Source organism: Sciurus carolinensis, assembly GCF_902686445.1.
Source record: "Sciurus carolinensis chromosome 14 unlocalized genomic scaffold, mSciCar1.2 SUPER_6_x, whole genome shotgun sequence".
In the NCBI taxonomy this organism is placed as follows: domain Eukaryota; kingdom Metazoa; phylum Chordata; class Mammalia; order Rodentia; family Sciuridae; genus Sciurus; species Sciurus carolinensis.
Window position 1 is genome coordinate 2,062,350 of NW_025920104.1, and position 18,174 is coordinate 2,080,523.

The 18,174-nt window shown below is 49.1% G+C and overlaps 1 long non-coding RNA gene across 1 annotated transcript; it reads right to left on the minus strand.

Moving 5' to 3' along the window:
• Positions 1–1,665: 1,665 nt before the first annotated feature.
• LOC124973098 (uncharacterized) lies at positions 1,666–17,470 on the minus strand. The gene is made up of 3 exons (XR_007106619.1): positions 17,370–17,470; positions 2,811–3,525; positions 1,666–2,459 (listed from the first exon to the last, which is right to left on the minus strand). It is a non-coding gene; the product is annotated as an uncharacterized LOC124973098 (long non-coding RNA).
• Positions 17,471–18,174: the final 704 nt, after the last annotated feature.

Below are 18,174 nucleotides of genomic sequence, written 5' to 3' on the forward strand. Positions count from 1 at the left end.
TGTTTGTGACAGCTCACCCATATTGTCTTTTCATCAGTTCCAAAGTCACATCCTAGCCTACTGCTTCTCTGCCTTGAGCATTTCTGAACACTTCTCATACCTCACTGCTACTCTAACTGCTCTGGGATTCAAAGACATAGAGATCCTTCCTCTGATCCAGGAGCAGCACAGGTGTTGGCTCAGATGCACTTCTATGCACTCTGAGAGTTTTCAGCATCACTCACTAGATGAACAAGGGGCACAGAGCTGGAACTGCTGACACAGCACAATGGGTGTTGAGACTTGTGGCTGTAACTCTCCTGTGATTGACTTTTCATGTAAGTGAAATGTGGCACACAAAAGAGCCAACTGAGTGTGGTAGATGCAACATCTAGATGCTGCTCACTGCTCACACACCCCAATAACCTTCCCAGAGTTCTGACTGCCCTGAAGCCCTCTGCACCCTGGAGAAGAAAGCAGCATGCTGCTGGGTGTTCACACTCAGCATGGTACCCCGGAATCTCACATCAGCCAGTCTGCAAAACCTCCATGTCTGCCCATGATCCTTCCTTCTCTCCTGCCAATTAGAGCCCTGGGATGCACCTTGATGCCACCACACCCTCCACCACCCTTCAGAGACAGCAGCACAGTGAGAACAGAGCCTAGATTCTCCAGCCCTCTGCCCACATTCTCCCACTGTCACTCATCCTCCTGGGGAACCCTGATGGAGGGTGAGTCAATGCAACCACTGCCTGTTTCTGTACTTTTATACTATTGTCACACTCTGATCCTCCAGATGGCTTCCATATGTTCATGGCATCAAGTACCCTCAACTCCTGCTGTGCACCACAGGCAAAAGACAAAACACCCCTCACAAACATGCTGAGAAGGCCACTTGTGCTGGTGCTCAGGTCGCTGACTGCTGAGCCATGCCCTGGCAGGCTGTGAGCATCTAGAGCACCTACTTGTATGTCAGATCTGAGCCCATGAACTGCTCAACTGCTGAGGACCTGTCACCTGCTTTCACTAGTTGGTGGGTGGCACACAAGCAAACCTCTCTGGTCCTAAATGGCATCCATGTCTTCTTCCTGCAAGAATGAAGCCCTGAGACTCAGCAATCTTGGACTGAGTCAGGCAGTGCACTCCCAGAAATGGTCACCCTGGGATGTAAAACAGTCTTTGATCTCTGTGACTGGCTAGAAACCTGTGCATATCTCTCATGTGAAGGCTCAGCAGCTGACTACAATTTTCTGTGTCTCATGCATGTATAGTGATGAAGGTATTAAACACTCATTAGAGTTATTTTGTGACTGATCACATTGACAAATTATTTGGCACCTATCCTGTGCAATATGCCCTTCTGATGACATCACACACTACTTATTCTAGCCCTTGACACACTTCCATCCTATGGCTCTGAGAGACCCCTTGGTGCTTATATGTGGGACACAGGCCCAGTAGCCACCACTGCCCCACATGCCCACTGTCCCTGTTCACAAGCTGTATCATTCTACCAAGCTCAGGAGGCAGATGAGAGGAGATGGTCATGGAGCTGACTGCTGGCATGGACTCAGTCACCCAGCACTGAAGAGACAGAAGGAGTGCAGTTTGGGGCCTGGATCACAGTCAGCAAGAAACTCTGATGCCATACTGCTGGTGGTGTTGTGACTGTGGCCTCCTCCACCAACACCAGCCCCTCTGAGGCATTTGTGGTACATCCAATCCTTTGACTCCCCTGGAGGAATCAGCACAACCACATGCCAGCAGTATCTCTTCTTTCAGCAGAATCTCTGCAGGAAGGTCAGCACTGTCATATCCCAGCCCTGACACAGCCATGAGGTAGTGGATGTCATTCTGAACTGTGCCATATTCTTGCTTCTTTCTGGTACCTGGCACCTCTGGAAGAAGAACATGCTGAGAACTGGTAGTCCCAACGAACACTGACTGCCACCCCAGCAAACCAACCTTGGGGAAGACAATGATGACTGTGGTGAGGGAAGAGGTCTGGTTTTGAACCAAATGATCAGCAAATACACAGTGTTTTGAATCAGGGCAGGGGCTACAATGCCCACCAGGTTCCCAGGAATGTTCCCTGATCTCTCAATCATTCTATTGCATGTTGTTGCACTCTGAGAATAGTCTCACTTTGTTTCCAGTGCTCCTGTGCCATGAGAGCAAAAGATGGGAGAGAGACTCTATTCAAAGTGGAAGGGGCGGTCTTCAGGCATGGCAGGTGTAAAGGGCATGGAGGTTTCAATCTCCATTAGGAGAAATGCACTTTCTCTATCCCCAGAGGCTTTCTCTGGACCTTGGACCACCTGGATGAGGATTCACTTCTGTGACCTCGTGCCTACACTGCAGACAGCATCTGAGTCACAGAGGGGTGGCACAACAGCAAGATGGTGTCACAGTTCCCATGGCAACCAGAGATGCTTCTGGTCCTGGCCACTTCAGACCGAGATTCAAAACAATCACCAGCTCTGTGGAGACAATAAGAGGAAAGATGAAAGGAATGAGGGCCAGGGGCCTGATGTTTCAAGAAATGATATTCTAACTCTTGGCCCAATTGAAGAGGAGCTATGGGGTGTGCAGGGCTCAGCTGAGTGGGTTGTTGATTGCTCTGGGTCCCAGCATGATAAGGTACCCACTGATATCTGACATCTCGCACTACCCTCCAGGCCTGCTAGATGGTGCTGTGCTTGTCTGGCCACACCAGGCTTCATGACAGCCTGGTCACCTAGTTCCTGCCTTGGGCATTGAGTCCCCACGAGGTCTAGGGGATGAGGCAGGGATGGAGGACTGCATGAGGGCATGTGGGTCACCAAACTTACCACAATCCCCAGCTGGCATTGCCCTCTGAAACCGCTCCTCCAGGTCTGGTCACACCCATGATTTTACCAAATCAGGTAACTAGCCTAGGACCCTAGCAGCCACACATCATGATGGCTACTGACAGTTCAGGGCTGGGGAGAGTGCAGTGCAGTTCCCTGGTTCAGGTGCTCCTTGAATTGGGAAACATCAAACCCAGTCTGGTCGGTTGCCCCTCCTTTCCCAGAAAGCCATAATGCAAGACAGCTGAAACCTGAGGAGTTGGACCTTCCAAGTGGAGGTTGGTGGCTGCTGGGGTGGCTCATGTGGAGAGTCATGAGGAAGGCATTCACACAGCATGTTGATTGGAGGACTGGAAGGAGCTGTCAAGCAAGGAGAGTAGTTCTGTGCTCACTCCACCTGCCAGGGCCAAACACCTTGGCTGCTGCCTTACAATGGGCTGCACTCAGAAATTTTCCTGCTGTAATATTTCCAGAGGCCCTTCGACTCATCTTCAGATGCAGAAATATCAGGTCAATCTGTGTACATCCAAGGGCTCATTCCTTTGACCAGACTAGTGCCTCTGTGGCACAAGGCCCTCTGGGAAATTGACAAGAGTTCTATTACCAGCCCCTGAAAGTTGCAGACCACAAGCCAATGGATGAAACAAGAGCCTGACTGTTGGCATGATGAACACATTTTCACTGGGCATAATAACAAACTTGGACATGCTGCATGCTGAAAGAGGAATGATTAGGAAGCTTCATAGGTGAATACTCAAAAAGAAAGAGTGAGGACATTTGGGGAGACATGAAAAGCATAAAAGTGTGGGTGCTGAAAACCAACTACAGTGAAGAGACACTAACAATATGGTCACTGTTTAAGGTCTACGCCCAAATTCTAGGACATTTCTTCAGCTTCAACATACTGTACCAATATGGGAAATAGTGTCAGATCATTCTGTAAGCAACCATCATTACTGAACCTAATTCCCCTTGCAAGGATATCAATGCCCTTTTGAAATCCTTGTTCTCTCCTGTAGCTTGCAAGGGACAGCTGGTAATACACATGCTGATTTTTATTTTTTTTTGGCACAATACCTTTGAGGAAAGACTTTCCTTACACCACTCCACCTACTCTCATGACTTTAAGTGTAAACAACATCATGTTGTGATATGCAGCACTGAATCATGGCTCTGGCAATAAAGAGTGCACCACAATATCAGAAATTTAATCGAAACCATCTCTAATCAAGTGTAAAAGCAAAGAACCAATATGTGCAAAAATCTGAATATCAAAACAGAATACATAAAAGCACATCCAAATATCTGACAAAACTTGTTAAGAAAGAAGAGCCATATCCCAGACCTGAGAGCCAGAGCACAGAGCACAGACACAGAGCCCAGAGTACGGAGCAGTGAGCCCAGAGATCAGAGCACAGAGAAAAGACCCAAACCCAGAACTCAGAGACAGAAACCAGAGCCCAGAGCCAGAGCTCAGAGCACAGAGCACAGACACATAGCACAGAGCACAGAGCTAGAGCACAGAGGCCAGAGCAAAGAGCACAGAGCCAGAGAACTCCATATAGAGCACAGAGTCAGAGCCAAGAGCACAGAGCACAGAGCACAGAGAGCAGACCCAGAGGTCAGAGCACAGAGCCAGAGCACAGAGCACAGAGAACAGAGACAGAGCCCAGAGCACAGAGAACAGAACCAGAGACCAGAGCAGAGGCCCAGAGTTCAGAGACAAAACACAGAGCCCAGAGCAAAGAGTACTAAGCACAGAGCACAGACAACAGTGCACAGAGCACAGAGCCCAGAGCCCAGAGCCAGAGCCCAGAGCACAGAGGGCAGAGCACAAAGCACACAGCCCAGAGCCCAGATCTAGAATAGAGTGAAAGAACAGAGACCAGAGCCCAGAAACAAGAGCACAGATCCAGAGCACAGACCAGAGTACAGAGCAAAGAGCAAGAGCACAGAGTCAAAGCACAGAACCCAGAGCCCAGAGCAGAGAGCACAGAGCACACAGCCAGAGTCCATAGCACAGAGTCCATAACATAGAACAAGAACAAATAGCCAGAGCACAGAGCCAGAGCCCAGAGGGAAGAAGGCAGAGCACAGAGAACAGAGCAGAGAATTTATCCAGAGCCCAGAGCACACAGTACAGAGCACAGAGCCAGATCACATTGCCAATCACAGAGCCCAGAATCCAGAGTGCAGAGTGCAGAGCTCAGTGCACAGACCCCAGAGCATAAAGCCAAGAGCACAGAGCCAGAGCCCAGAGCACAGAATGCAGAACACAGAGCATAGAGTGTAGATGACAGAACACAGAGCCCAGAGCACACAGCACTGAGCCCAATGACCAGAGACCAGAGCCCAGAACACAGAGCCAAGAGCCAAGTGCACAGAGCACAGAACACAGAGCCCAGAGCCAACAGCTCAGAGCCAGAGCCAGTGTAAAGAGACAGAGCACAGAGCACAGAGCATAGTGACCACATGTCAGAGAACAGAGCACAAAGTCCACAACCCAGAGCACAGAGCACAGAACCAAGAGTCAAGAGAACATAACAGAGAGCACAGAGCACAGAGCCCAGAGCTCAGAGCCAGAGCCAGAGTACAGAGACAGAGAACAGAGCACAGAGCACTGTGACAAGATTCTAGACCCCAGAGTGCAGAGCATAGAGCCAGAAGTCTGGGCTGTGTCCCTGAGCTCTGGCTCTGCACTCTATGCTCTTGTTTGTGCTCTGTGTTCTGGTCTCTGTGCATTTTACTCAGTGCTCTGTGCTCTGTACTCTGGGCTCTCTGCTCTGCACTCTTTACTCTTCCTCTGTGATCTGGGACCTGGCTCTGGGCTCTGGCTGTGGGCACTGTCTTTGACTCTGTGTCTGGGCTCAGTGCTATGTGCACTGTGCTCTGGCTCTGTGTCTGTGTTCTGTGCTCTGTGCTCTGTGCTCTGGGCTCTGGCTCTGGGCTCCTGCACTGTGTTTTGTGCTCTGTGTTTTATGCTATATGCTCTGTGCTCTGGCTAGGTACTCTGGGCTCTGGCTCTGTGCACTGTACTCTGTACTCTGTGCTCTGTGCTATGGTCTCTGGTTTCTGAGATCTGTGCTCTGTGCTCTGGGCTCTGTGATGTGTTCTCTGTGCTCTGTGATCTGTGCACTGGGCTGTATTCTCTGTGCTCTGGCTCTGTGCTCTGTGCTTCTTGATCTGTGCTCTGGGTACTGTGCCCTATGCTCTGGGCCCTGTGCTTGGTGCTCTGTGCTCTGGCTCTGTACTTTCTGCTCTGATTTCTGTACACTTTATTCTGTGCACTCTGCTCTTTACTCTGTGCTCTGTGCACTGGGCTCTGCCTTTGGACTCTGGATCTGTGCTCTGTGCTCTGTGTTCTGTGCTATGGTCTCTAGTCTCTGAGCTCTGTGCTCTGTGATCTCTCTCTGAGTTCTGGTTTCTAGGCTCTGTGCTCTGGGCATGTGCTCTGGGCTCTGGCTCTAGGCTCTGTCTCAATACTCTTGGCCTGGGCTCTGAAGTCTGTCTCTGTTCTCTGGGTCTTGGCTCAGTGCTCTGTGATCTTTGTTTTGCACTCTGCACTATAAGTTCTGGCTCTGTGCTCTGTGCTCCTTGCTCTGTGCTCTGGGCACTGTGCCCTGTGTCCTGGGCTCTGTGTTTCATACTCTGTGCTCTTGCTGTGAATTCTCTGCCCTTGTCTCTGTACACTTTATTCTGTGTTCTGTGCTCTGTACTCTGAGCTCTGTGCTCTGGCTCTGGGCTCTGTGCTCTGTGCTCTCTACTCTGTGATCTGTGCTCTGGCTCTGGGTACTGTTCCTGACTGTGAGTCTCAGTTCAGTGCTCTGCACAATGCATTTTCTCTGGGCTCTTTGCTCTGTGCTCTGCACTCTGTGCTCTAGGCTCTGCTCTGGGCTCCTGGTCTGTGCTCTGTGTTCTGTACTCTGTGCTCTGTGCTCTGTGCTCTGGACTCAGGTCACTGTCCTTTGTGCTCTTGCACAATCTCTGTACTCTGGCTCTGGCTCTGAGCTTTGGGATCAGGACTCTGTGACCTCTTCTGTGCTCCTGGGTCTTGGAACTATGTTCTGAACTCTGTGCTCTATGTTCTGTGCTCTGGGCTATGGGCTGTGGGTTCTATGCTATGGACTCTGGGATCTGTGCTCTATGCTCTGGTCTCTGTGTTCTCTGCTATGTGTTTTATCTCTGGAATCTGGAATCTGGCTAAGTACTGTGGGTCTGCCTCTCTGCTCTGTACTCTGGTCTCTGTGCTCTCTGCTCCGGTCTCTGTGCTGTTTACTCATGCTTTGTGCTTGGTACTCTGCACTCTGTGCTCTGGCTGTGTTCTTGCGCCTTGTGCTCTGTTCTCAGAACAGGAGCCCAGAGCCAGAACCCAGAGCCCAGAGTGCAAACCAAAGAGCAGAGAACACAGAGCACAGTGTCCAGACCCAGAGTCAGAGACAGTGCCCAGAGTCAGAGCCCAGATTCCAGAGTTCACCTCACAGATCACAGACCACAGAGCCAGAACCCAGAGCCCAGAGCACAGAGCACAGAGTAGAGAAAACAGAGCAGGAGCCCATAGCCAGAGCCCAGAGTGCAGAATACAAAGCACAGAGCACAGAGCACAGAGCCATTAAGCAGAAAACAGAGACAGAGTTCAGAACCCAGACACATGGTATTGAGAGAGAGCATAGAGCCAGAGCCCAGAGCACACAGCCCAGAGCACAGAGCATAGAGCACAGAGACCAAAGCACAGAGCACAGTGCCCAGAGCCTAGAGCACAGAGTCCAGAGTGAGAGGCCAGAGCACAGAGCACAGAGAATGGTGACAAGAACCAGAGCACAGGGCACAGTACCAGAACCCAGAGCACAGAGTGCAGAGCACAGAGCCAGAGCCCAGAGTACACATGACAGAGCACAGAGCCCAGTTCACAAATCTTCAAGACCAGAGCCCAGACCCAGAGCCTAGAGGCAGAACTCAGAGCACAAATAACAGACACAGATCACAGAGCACAGAGCTAGAGAACAGAGCCAGAACCCAGACAACAGACCCAGAGTTGAGAGACAAAACATAGAGCCCAGAGCCCAGAGTACAGAGAAGAGAGCACACAGCAGGAGCCCAGAGCCAGAGTACAGAGTACAGAGCACAGAGCCAGAACACAGTGCACAGTGCAGAGTCCAGAACCAGAGTACAGAGCCAGAGCCCAGAGCCATAGGCCAGATACAGAGACCAAGCACAGAACACAGACTACAGAGCACAGAGCACAGAGCCCAGAGACCAGAGCACAGAGCACAGAGCATGGTGACAATAATGAGATCACAGGGGACAGTGCCAAGAGCCTGGAGCACAGAGTGCAGAGCACAGAGCCAGAGCCCAGAGCACAGTGTGCAGAGTACAGAAAACAGAGCTCAGTGACCAGAGCACACAGTACAGTGCAAAGAGACCAGTTCACAAGTCTGGAAGCCCAGAAGCCAGAGCCCAGAGACTTAGAGGCTGAACTCAGAGCACAAATCACAGACCCAGAGTCCAGAGCACAGAGCCAGAGCACAGAGACCAGAACACAGAGCACAGAGCCAAAAAACAGAGTCAGAGCCCAGAACACAGACCCAGAGTTCAGAGACAGAACACAGAGCCCAGAGCCCAGAGTACAGAGCACAGAGCACAGATACCAGAGAACAGAGCACAGAGCACAGAGCTCAGAGGCAGAGCCAGAATACAGAGACAGAGCACAGAGCACAGTGACCAGATTCCAGAGCACAGAGCACAGAGCAAAAAGTGCAGAGCACAGAGTGTAGAACACAGAGCACAGAGACCCAAGCACATAGCACAGGGCCAAGAGCCCAGACCCAGAGTACAGAACCAGAGTATAGAAACAGAGCAGAGAGCCCAGAGCCCAGAGCCCAGAGTGCAGAACACAGAGCACAGAGCACAGAGTCCAGAGTAGAGAGCACAGAGACCAGAGAACAAAGCAAAAATCAGAGCATGGAGCACCATGCCCAGAGCAGAGCAGAGAGCACATTGAGCAGAACGAGAGCACAGTGTACAGTGCCCACAGACCAGAGCACAGATCAGAGAGCACAGAGCCAGAGCTGGGAGCACAGAGTGTAGAGGACAGAGAACAAATCACAGAGCACAAAGCACAGAGCACAGATCCCAGTGCAAAGGGTACAGACACAGAGCCCAGAGGACAGACCCACAGTAGAGAGACAGAACACAGAGACAAGAGCCTAGAGTACAGAGCACAGAGCACAGAGCAGGAGGCCAGAGCAAGGGCCCAGAATGCAGAGTGCAGAGCACAGAGCACAGAGCACAGATCCAGGACCCATAGAACAGAGACAGAGTTCAGGTCCCAGACTCAGAGTATTGAGACAGAGCCTGGAGTCAGAGCCCAGAGCACAGAATACAGAGCAAGAGTAGAGACAGAGCACAGAGCACAGTGCCTACAGCACAGAGTGCAGAGCACAGAGCACAGAGTACAGAGCACAGAGCATAGAAAATAGAGCAGGAGCCCAGAGCAAAGCCCAGAGCACAGAATTCAGAGCACAGAGCAGAAAGTGCAGTGCAATTACACAGAACAGAGACAGAGTTCAGAGCCCAGACCCAGAGTATTGAGAGACAGCCATGAGCCACAGCCCAGAGAACACAGCCCAGAGTACAGAGCCCAGAGCACTGAGCACAGACCACAGAGCACAAGCCCACAGCCTAGAGTACAAAGCACAGAGCACATAGACCAGAGCACAGAGCACAAACCAGAGCACAGAGCACACCTGAGAACACAGACTTATATCTCTGCGCTCTGGCCCTGCATTTTTGCTCTTTGCTCTGTGCTCTTTACTCTGGACTGGTCATTGTGCTCTGTGATCTTGCTCTGTCTCTATACTCTGGCTCTGGCTCTGAGCTCTGTGCTCTGGGCTCTGTTCTCTGTTCTGTACTCTTGCTCCTTGGCTCTGTATTCCGGGCTCTGGTCTTTCTGCTCTCTGCTCTGTGCTCTGCACTCTGGGCTCTGGGCTCTGTGCTCGGGTCTCTGGTCACTGTGCTGTGTGCTCTGTGCTCTGTCCCTGTACTTTGGCTCTGTATTTTAGGTCTGGGGTCTTGGCTCTGTCCTCTGGTCTCCGTGCTCTGTGCTCTGTTCTCTGGTCTCTTTGCTCTGTGCTCTGTTCTCTGTAATCTGTGGTCTGTGCTCTGGCTCTGTGCCCTGCCCTCTGTGCTCTGTACTTTGGGCTCTGTGCTCTGGGCTCTGGCTCTAGGCTCTGTCTCAATACTCTGTGTCTGGGCTCTAAAATTTGTATCTGTTCTATGTATCCTGGCTCTGTCCTCTGTGCTCTGGTTTCTATTCTCAGTTCTCTCCTCTCTGTGCTCTACACTCTGTGCTCTGTACACTGTGCTCTGGCCTGTGTGCTCTGGACTCTGGCTCTAGGCTCTGTCTCAATACTCTGGGTGGGCTCTGACCTCTGTGTCACTTCTCTGGGTCCTGGCACTGTTCTCTGCACTTCACTCTCAGGGCTCTGGTAATGGGCTCTGTCTCTGTTCCCTGTACTCTGTGCTATGAGCCTGGGATGTGGGCTCTGTGTTCTGCCTCTGTACTCTGGATCTATGCTCTGGGATATGTGCCCTGGGCTCTGGGTTCTGGGCTCTGGGATGTGGGCTCTGTGCTATGGTCTCTGGTCTCTGAGCTCTGTGCTCTGTGCTTTGTATTGTAGTCTCTGTGCTCTGGGCTCTATGTGCTGTGCTCTGTGCTTTGCACTGCATGCTCTGGGCAATGGCTCTGTTCTCTGGGCTCTGGGCACTGTATTCTGTGCTCTGGGCACTGTATTCTGTGCTCTTGGCTCTGTGCTGTGGACTCAGTGCTCTGGATCTGTACACTGTGCTCTGTGATCTGCCCTCTGTGATCTGTTCTTTGTGTGCTGTGCTCTGTGCTCTGCACACTGTGCTCTGTGCAATGGTTCTGTGCTCTGTGTTCTGGGCTCTGGGCACTGTGCTCTGTCCTCTGGGCTCTGTGTTGTGGTCTCTGTGCTCTGTGCTCTGTTATCAGACCATGATCCCAGAGCCAGAGACCTGAGTGTGGAGTGCAGAGTGCAGAGAAAGGAGCACAGAGCACAGAGACAGAGACATGGTGCAGAGACCACAGAGTCAAGACATAGAGTCAGAGAAAGTGGCCAGAGCCAGAGCCCACAGTACAGAAACCAGAGCAAAGATTGTGAAGCACAGAGCCAGAGCACAGAGCACAGAGCACAAGGCACAGAGCACAGAGCACAGAAAACAGAGTAGGAGCCCAGAGCCAGAGCACAGAGGCCAGAGCACAGAGCACAGAGGTGAAAGCCCAGACCCAGAGTACAAGCCAGAGTACAGATACAGAGTACAGAACACAGAGCACAGTGACCAGTGACCACTGCAAAGAATCCAGTGCCTAGAGCCTATAGCACAAAGCCATGAGTACAGAATGAGAGCCCAGGGTCCAGAACACAGAATACAGTGCACAGAGAACAGAGCAAAGAGCAGGTTGGCCAGAACCAGAGCACAGGGCACAGTGCCTACAGCCCAGAGCACAGAGCCCAGAGCACATAGTGCAGAGCACAATGAACAGAGCACAGAGCCCAGAGCACAGAGCACAGAGCACAAAGAGCACAGACACAGAGTCCAGAGCACAGACCCAAGGTACAGAGACATAACATAGGTCCCAGAGCCTAGAATACAGAGGACAGAGCACAGAGAATAGAGATCATTGCACACAGCACAGAGCCCAGTGATCAGACAAATTATAGAGAGACAGAACACAGAGCCCAGAGCCCAGAACTGAGAGCACAGAGCACAGAAACCACAACAAAGACCCTAGAGCACAGAGCACAGAGCCAGAACACAGAGTGCAGAGCACAGAGCACAGAGCTCAGGGTTTAGAGTCAGAGCCCAGAACACAGAGCACAGAGCCTAAAGCTCTCACTCAGGGTACAGAGCCACAGTACAGAGAGACAGCACAGAGCACAGAGCACAGTGAACAGAGAACAGAGAACAGAGCACAGTGCCCAGAGGCCAAAACACAGAGCCCAGTGCACAGAGCCAGAGCCCAGAGCACAGAGTGTAGAGCAAAGATATCAGATCACAGAGTACACAGCACAGAGCTCAGTGTGCAGGGAATAAATCAACAAACCCAGAAAACAGATTACATAGCCCAGAGCACAGAACACAGCACAGAGCTCAGAGCTCAGACTCTCTCCAAATACTCTGGGTCTGGGCTCTGAACTGTTTCTCTGTTCTCAGGGTCCTGACTCTGTGCTCTGTACTCTGTGCTCTGCATTCTGTGCTCTGGGTTCTTGCTGTGGGCTCCTGCTCTATTTTCTATGCTCTGTGCTATGTACTCTGTGCTCTGGGGTCTGGGAACTGTGCTCTGTGCTCAAGTTCTGATCATTGTGCTCTGTGCTCAGGGCTCTGGACTCTGCTCTGAGGTCTGTGCTCTGTGCTCTGTGCTGTGCTCTGCACTCAGTGCTGCAGGCACTGTGCTATGTGCTCTGTCTGTGTATACTTGCTCTGTATTCTGTGCTCTGTGCTGTAGTCTCTGTGCTCTGTGCTCTGGATCTCTGTGCTGTAGTTCTGCACTCTGTGCTCTATCCCTGTGCTCTGTACATTGTGCTCTGGGCTCTGGCTCTAGGCTCTCTCTCAATACTCTGGGTCTGCTCTCTGAACTCTGTCTCTGTTGTCTGGGTCCTGGCTCTGAACTCTCTGCTCTGTGCCCTGCACTCTGCACTCTGGGCTCTGGCTCTGGACACCTACTCTGATTTCTGCACTCTGTGCTCTGTGCTCTGTGCTCTGGGCTCTGGCTCTGGGCACTGTCTCTGACTCTGGTTCTGGACTCCATGCTCTGTGCACTGTGTTCTGGCTCTGTGCTCTGTGCTCTTTGCTCTGCACTCTGTGCTCTCAGCACTGTCTCTGGACTCCTGCTCTGAGACTGGAGCCCAAAAAACAGAGCCCAGAGTCATGTGCCCAGAGCATAGTTCCAGAATACATAGACAGATCACAAAGCCCACATCTCATGCTCACAGCACAGAGCACAGGGAACAGAGAAAGAGCCCAGGGTCAGTGCCCAGAGTGTGGAGTGCAGAACACAGAGCACAGAGCACAGAACCAGGACCCAGAAAACAGAGACAGAGTTCAGAGCCCAATCCCAGAGTACTGATACAGGGCCTATATCCAGAGCCCAGAGCACACAGCCCAGAGCTTAGAGCACAGAGCACAGAGCCACAGCAGAGAATGCATAACACAGAGCATGGAGCACAGAGTGCAGAGCACAGAGATCAGAGCACAGAGCATGGAACACAGAGCACAGAGTCAAAGCCAGATTACAGAGGAAGAGCATAGAGCACAGAGGAAAGTGCACAGAGCACAGAGACCTCAGCTCAGAGCACAGAGCTGAGAGCACAGACCCAGGATACAGTGCCACAGTAGAGAGACAGAGCACAACACCCAGAGCATGTACACCTCAGATTGTCATGAAGCAGCCTCTTCTTTATTCAGATCCCAAAACAACAACAACCCCCCAAAAGCAGTCTCACACTCAATATATAAGCAGTCTCATGCACAAGCAATTTCGATCAGATATGTCCACCCAATCCTGTTAAAGGTCAAGCAATCACGAGCTCAAGCATACATGTAGCCAATTGTAACAGCTTCCTATTTTTCTCCAGGCATACCAAGCACTGTCCTTTGGCTCTCTGCCAGCCCACATCTCCCCCTGTTTGTTTATAAAAAGACCATGCCTGTCTTAGGTTGTCCATGACAGAGCAACATCCTTACCCGTCATCAGGAAAATGAAGCTTATATCTTCATTCCCTGTCTCAGGTTGGTATGAGCTCTTCACGAATCTTATCCATCTCTGACTTACCGGTCTAGCATAGCCAAACTTGGGGGGAGGTTCCCACATAACCTGCTAAGTCATAGGAGCCATTTGGGAAGGGTGCTAAGTCAGGAGAAAAGGGTACAGTAGGTAACCCTAATGTGGAATTAGTGGTAAGAATAGGAGGATACAGATTGCAAGAGTTAGTAAGGGGCAAAGGGCAAGGTCACGCTTTTACTATCCCCTATAGGTAACACAGGGCTCCTCCATTAACAATGATGAGGGATCGTCAACAACAGCAGTTGAAGGAACTTCCACAACTTCTTGTTGTTCTTGGTTTTCTATTGAGGAATCCTTGACCAATCTTTCAGGCACCCAAATTGGCGATTGTGCGTCCTGTGGGAAAACACAAACAGATCCTCGGGTCCAGATTAATACCAGATCTGGGCCTTTCCATTGTCCCGAAAGAATGTCCTTCCAGAGCACTTGAGGTAGATGTTTTTTATTAGGCTCTGAATGATGGTCAGCAGCCTATCAGCCCTCAGAAGCGAGATTTAAAAAATTTAAAATGAACAAGGCAACAGATAATTTGTCTTTTGAGGATCTGTATGATGCCCCTATTCTCCCTTTTTGTTTATAAAGCATGTTTTTAAGTGTTAAATGGGCACGCTAAACAATGCTTTGTCAGTAGGATTATAGGGAATTCCTGTGACATGTTGAATACCAAAGGTGGAACAAAATTGTTTAAAGGCCTGGGACATATATCCAGGACCATTATCTGCTTTAATTTGTTTGGGGACCCCTAGGATGGAGAAAGAATGTAAACAGTGTGTTATTACATCTTTGGTTTTTTCTCCAGCATGAGCAGAGGCCATAATAAATTCTGAAAAGGTATCTATTGACACATGAATGAATTGTAGTTTTCTAAATTCTGAATAATGAGTTACATCCATTTGCCAAATATGATTGGGCTGAAGCCCTTTTGGATTTACTCCTAATGAGGGGTTACGAATAAGTGTAGCACATTTAGCACAAGACTTGACTATGTCCCGAGCTGTTGCCTTAGTAATCTGATTAGCATATACATAGAATGGAAGCATTTACATGAAATTTGGAATGAAAATTTTTTGCATTTTCAAGTGCATCAAAGATATGTGGGTCTCTGGTGGCTATGTATGTTAAATCATTGTGTAAATTTAAAGGACCTGGAAAGCCAGTATGAGCCCGAACATGCCCAATAAAAAAAGGGCTTTTTCTTTCCCAAATAAGTTTTTGTAAAGATTGTAAATACTTAGTGATGGTGGAAGTGAGGGAGAGCAGACCAGTTAATTCTAAATTTTGAATAGCATTAACAACATATTTGCTATCAGAGAATAGGTTGAAGGGTGCATGGGGGGTTCTGAATACTTCTATAGCTACTAATAGTTCTGTTTGTTGTGCAGATAGCGTATTAAACAGCAATGTTTCTGTAACATTATTTACAGTAATAGCACCCATACCATTTTTTGATCCATCAACAAACATAAGGGTAGCTCCTAAAATAGGTTCTCTTTGTGTAATCTTGGGGAAAACTATAGGACGTTGACTCCAAAATTGGAGAAGAGGATCAGATGGCAAATGATTGTCAAACACAGCAGAAGTACTAGTAAAGACTATAGCCCATGAATTGGAATTATTAATAAGATATTGTATCTGATCAGTAGTATAAGGAGTAGTTATTGTTGAGGGATGTGACCCAAAGGTGGAAAGGGATACTATTAATGCCCTAAGGATTAATTCTGCCACAGATTCAGTAAACAAGAATAAGACCTTGTTAGGTGTATAATTCATGTGAATCCATAGACAGGACCCTTTTGCCAAAACACTCCTGTGGGTAACTTATTTGTGGCCAAGACAATGAACTATAAAGCCTTAGCTAGGTCAGTACAATCAAGATGAACGTTTTCCATAGCTGTTTCAACAAGCTTGAGAGTTGTTTGAGCCTTAGGGGTAAACACCCGCTTAGAAAGGGGATCAGAATCGCCTTTAAGAGTGTTAAACAGGGGGACCAAACTTGAGGTGGATAAGTGAAGGTGAGGTCTAATCCAGTTAATGTCACCTAATACTGCTCTGACGGAGGCACAGAGGTCCAATCCTGCACTTCCTCTTGTTTGTCTAGTTGGGGAGTCAAGAGGGTAACGGGTCCGAGGTAAGGACTGGATAGCCCCATATATTTGTGGGTCCAAGGACGGGGACCCTGATTCCCATTTTTTGAAGGCAAAGAGTTTCCATCTTTGTCTCTAGTTGATTTACAGTCACTTGCCCAGTGTTTCCCTTTTTTACATCGGGGACATAATTTTGGTACAGGACCCTAGGGGCAGTCCTTTTTTATGTGTCCATATTGTTTACACCGATAACACTGTTGGCCCTGGCGGGGGTTGGCATTGCCTCTAAGACCCTGTGTAAGCACTGCAGCCATCACCTGATCTTGAATAAAAGCCTCATTAATATTCCTACAAGCCTTTAAGTAGACTCCAAGGTCTTTGTTTTTCCAAGGTCTTATTGCTTCTTTACACCATTTATTTGCTTGCTCCTATGCAAGCTATTAGACTAAAGGCATAGCCTGGTCTACATCTCCAAATATACGTCTTGCTGTTTGAATCAATCTGTCTACAAAATCGGCTTAGGGTTCATTGTTGCCTTGAATAACCTCAGATAACTGTCCCTGAAGATTGCCAGAACCAGAAAGTGTTTTCCAAGCTTTAGTGGCAGCAGCACTAATTTGCTGATACATACCGGGGTGGAAATTAATCTGATTACCTTGCCCTTCATATGATCCTTGGCCTGTCAGCATGTCTAGATTCCATTGAGGATTGCCTGCAACTGCATTATGTCGGGCAGTATCAGAACATAACTCCTGGTTGGCCACCTTCCACATAAGGTATTGTCCACCAGATAAACATGCTTTTGCTAAATTACCCCAATCAGTCAGAGTAAGATTTTGACTTGCAACATTTCTAATAAAGAAATGGTAAATGCAGCTTGTACTCCATAGGACATAACTGCCTCTTTTAACTGTTTCACTAATTTTATATCTAATATTTGATGATATCTCTGATTGTTTTGATCTTCAAATACCAGGAAATATTGGGAACACTGATTGAGATTCTACATCAGCCCACTGTCTGGGGGCCACCCTGTGCAGCAAGTACATGCGCCCCTACAACTTGGAAAAGAGTGGTGACCTGAATTATATGCCAGAGGGCGTGGCACAGTAGGGACTAAATACCACTGAGAGAACTTCTTTTCTGTCTCAGATAATTCCTGTTCTTCAGAGTCACATCCCTGTTTTGAGTCTGAACATCTACTTTCTCTTTCAGAAGTTCAACTTGATTGTTCTTCTTTTATAGTTTCTAATATCTCTTCCCCTTCTTTTAGCTGTTCTTGAAATTTTGGTTCCCTGGAAGTCAGACAGAAACAAATTAATGTCTATATAGGCAAAGTACCAAGAGGGAGAGGCATTAAGAGAGCCTTCCATGTGAATCTGTGAAATTTAAACAGAAACCAAACAAGAAAAAGTAAGAAAAATATTAACACAGCTAACACTCTACACACATTCATTTACTACAGGATGTCCTTTGCTGTCTCTTGGGACAGCCTTCTGTTAAGTTCCCTCACTAGGGGAGGCTTCTGTTAGTACCTTAAGGCCACTCTTTCCTCAAATAGGGAAACCTGAAAGTTGACTGTGCTAGTGAAAAATTTTCTCCTTTATTACTTACCTGAGTGCTCACCATTCCCCATATGGGCCACCAAATGTTGCCGTCCAGCAGGACATAAAGACACGTACACCTCAGATGGTCATGAAGCAGCTTCTTCTTTATTCATATCCCAAAAACAACAACCCCCCAAAAGCAGTCTCACCCTCAATATATAAGCAGTCTCATGCACAAGCAATTTTGATCAGATATGTCCACCCAATCCTGTTAAAGGTCAAGCAATCACGAGCTCAAGCATACATGTTGCCAATTGTAACAGCTTCCTGTTTTTCTCCAGGCATACCAAGCATGCTCCTTTGGCTCCCTGCCAGTCCACACTGTGTGCTCTGGGCTCTGGCTCTAGGCTCCATCTCAATACTCTGGGTCTAGGCTCTGTACTCTCTCTCTGTTCTCCAGGACCTAGCACTGTTTCCTGTGCCTGTGATCGGTTCTCTGTGCTCTTTGTATTGTGCTCTCTGCTCTGTATTCTGGTATCTGGATCAATGCTCTGCCTCTCTTCTCTGTGCTCTGTGCTCTGCACTGTGCACTCTGGTCTTGGCACTGTACTCTGTGCTATGTACTCTAGGCTCTGGCTCTGTGCTCTGTGCTCTGGTATTTGTTCTCTGGACTCTGGGATCTATGCTCTGTTCTATGGTCTCTGGGCTCAGTGATTTGGGCACTGGGCTCTGTTCCCTGTGCTCTGTGCTCTGGCCTCAGTGTTCTGGGCTCTGTGCTCTGCAGTCTGGGCTCTGGGCTCTGGTACTGTACTCTGGGCACTGGATCTGTACTCTGGACACTGTGCTTGGGTGTGTGGTCACTGTGCTCTTGT